Genomic DNA, 2,823 nt, shown 5'->3' with positions numbered 1-2,823 from the left:
ATCCCCGATACAAACTGTAAGTAAATAAATAAATACACAAGTTCAAAGATAAACAAAGAATTGTTTATAAACAAAGTACATTTTTTAAGAAAACAATATTTCAGTCTTTTTATTCAATGCATTACTTGCTGATTTTTTTAATTCATGTGAAATTTACTAGCAATTTCTGAGTGAAAAATTGTTTCTACACTGTTTTTTTTTCTTTCAGTGTATATACACACACACTCTCTCTCTCACACACACACACACACACACACACACACACACAAAACATACATGCTTTTTATGTGTTACAGAGACCTCCAGAAGGGGCAGCACTGATCATGAACGAGCAGAACTCTATGCATTTCATTTCATGGGGAAGAGATAATGCCATCATTATATGATAGATCAGGTCTCTGATGTCATAGATTAACGCAATTACACAGACGGTACATTGGAAGAACACAAGGGGGTCATAGTGTCTCCAGCAAGCGTTTGCCCCAGCTGCTCTTACTGGCACAGATCCACCCCTCGCCCGCCCCACTCATAATGTGAGCATCTGTCCGTACGCCTTACATACTGAGATACTGCTGCCCACTGCTCATCAGTGGGTGTGCCGTTCATCCACAATTTGTCTCTCAATCGGTTTTATTCAGCTGAGGTTTTCCCGTGGAGTGGGTTAAACATCACATCTAATTACTCAATGGCTTAATTGTTGTTAAACGGCCCGTCCTTTCATTGCAATTAATTTGTTTGCCTAAAATGCAAAAAAAAAAAAAAAAAAAAATCCATTCTTTAGCAATCTTATTAGTCTCACTTAGCAACTGCTCATTACTAATACAGCAACTTCTGAAATAAAAAGAGCTAAGAGAATGCATGATGTTTAAAGGTACAGTGCACCCAGAAATGAAAATTCTGTCATCTTTTACTAAACATTAAATTGTTCCAAACCTGTATGGGTTTCTTTCTTCTGTTAAACACAAAAGACGATATTTTGGTAACCAAATAGCTGTTGGTCCGCATTGTATGGAAGCTTGTTTTCGCCACTGAATAAAAATAAAAAAGTTAACTGTAACTTTTTGTCTCGCAATTCTGACAGAATTGCACTATACAAATTTGCAATTGTGAGATATAAAGTCAGAATCGCATGATATAAACACAATTAATTGTGAGAATAAGTCAGAATTCCTGAGAAAAAAAGTCAGAGTTTATATCCCACAATTCTGACTTTATAACGTGCAATTGCGAGTTTATGTCACACCATTCCGAGAAAAAAAGTCAGAATTGTGAGACATAAAATAAAAAAAAAATTGCAATTACTTTTTATATTTTTTTATTCAATGCTGGAAACAGGCTTCTATACCACTGACTACAACAGTATGGAAAAAAAAAATAACACAAAAGAAAAAAACTCATATTTTTGTGTGAACTATCCATTTATTTTACTTTACTTTTTTACTTTACTTTATTGTCCACAAGTGGAAATGTGTCTTTGGCTTCACAACACATTATAACAAGACCAATATACTAAAAGCACGTAACACAACAACTAACCAACTAACTAACTAAATAAATAAATAAAAATATAGGCTCAGCATTTCACTTAGCATGCATTTAAACTTCTCTATATATTCCTCTTCCAAAAATGCATCTTGCATCTGTCTTACAAAACTCTCCCTCACATCTAAACCTGATGTAACCTCGTAAAAGCCTTCATTGCTTAGAACTTACTAATGCTCCACACAGCAGGTCTTCCATCTCCTAGCTCCATCACATAAGGACATGCGACTCATTTTACTTAAAGGTTTGTGAGAAGAAATAAAATGACAGAGAGTTTGATTCCATACTTTGGATGGAGAAAAACCTTTATCTACTCTTTTATTGTGGCCTGAATGGATTAGACACTCATTTTCCCATTAAAAACATTTGGAGCGGCTTTCTTGTATGCACTTTTTTTCCTGTAAGAGGGGGATTACGCAGCACAGCTGGAAGCTTCAGAAAGTGAATTACAATTTTCGATTCTGACAGGTAGCAAGTGAGCAACATGCCTGCAAATCATCTTCAAGAACAGCTTGCCCCGGTGAGAACCCACCTGCTCCCTCTTCAAAACAGCCACCTCACTTCAATTTGAGTTTTTATATCTCACAAACACTCTTTTAAAATGAAGGATCTTCAAGAGTTCTTTGTTGCAATTTGGTTGCACCTCAAGAAAATGTTCTTTATGTTATTGACATATTAGGTTTTTTTTTTTTTTACTATTTTTATTATCATCTGTTAACTAAAGATCATTCCAGCTTATTTAGAACATTCTAATGAAATGTGGAACTTCAAGGCTATGAAACTCTTGGTAGAAACGTTTTTTTGTTAAATCATTTATTTTATTTTAGTTTATTGCACTCATGTACATTTACATTGATGCATTTAGCAGAAAATTTTATCCAAAGTGACTTATATTGCATACATTACTTCATGCATTAATTTATGGACATTCACTGTAAAAAAAAAAAAAACTAATTAAAAAAAACATGATTTATCATCTTTTTTATGTCAAATCAACTTAGATAATTAATGTTGTTCAGATAACATAATACTTTGAGTTTTTGTTTTTGTGTCAGCCTGGTGTTCCTGTTTTGTTGTGTTTGTAAAATAAAATATTACTATAACTTATCTAATTCATTTAACCAACTTAAGTTATATGAGATTCAACTTTTTTTTTAAGTCCGTTTGAATATAATTTAAGTTGAAATGACTTCTATAGCCAATTTCATTAGACTTAAAAACTTGAGTTAGGTTGCTGCCTTAAATATTGTAAGTCGAAGTAGCTGGATTTATATATATATA

The sequence above is a fragment of the Sinocyclocheilus rhinocerous genome, unplaced genomic scaffold (genome assembly GCF_001515625.1).
Source record: "Sinocyclocheilus rhinocerous isolate Xijiao unplaced genomic scaffold, SAMN03320098_v1.1 scaffold834, whole genome shotgun sequence".
NCBI lineage: Eukaryota > Metazoa > Chordata > Actinopteri > Cypriniformes > Cyprinidae > Sinocyclocheilus > Sinocyclocheilus rhinocerous.
The sequence above is the reverse complement of the archived record's forward strand: the minus strand, read 5'-3'. Positions refer to the sequence as shown.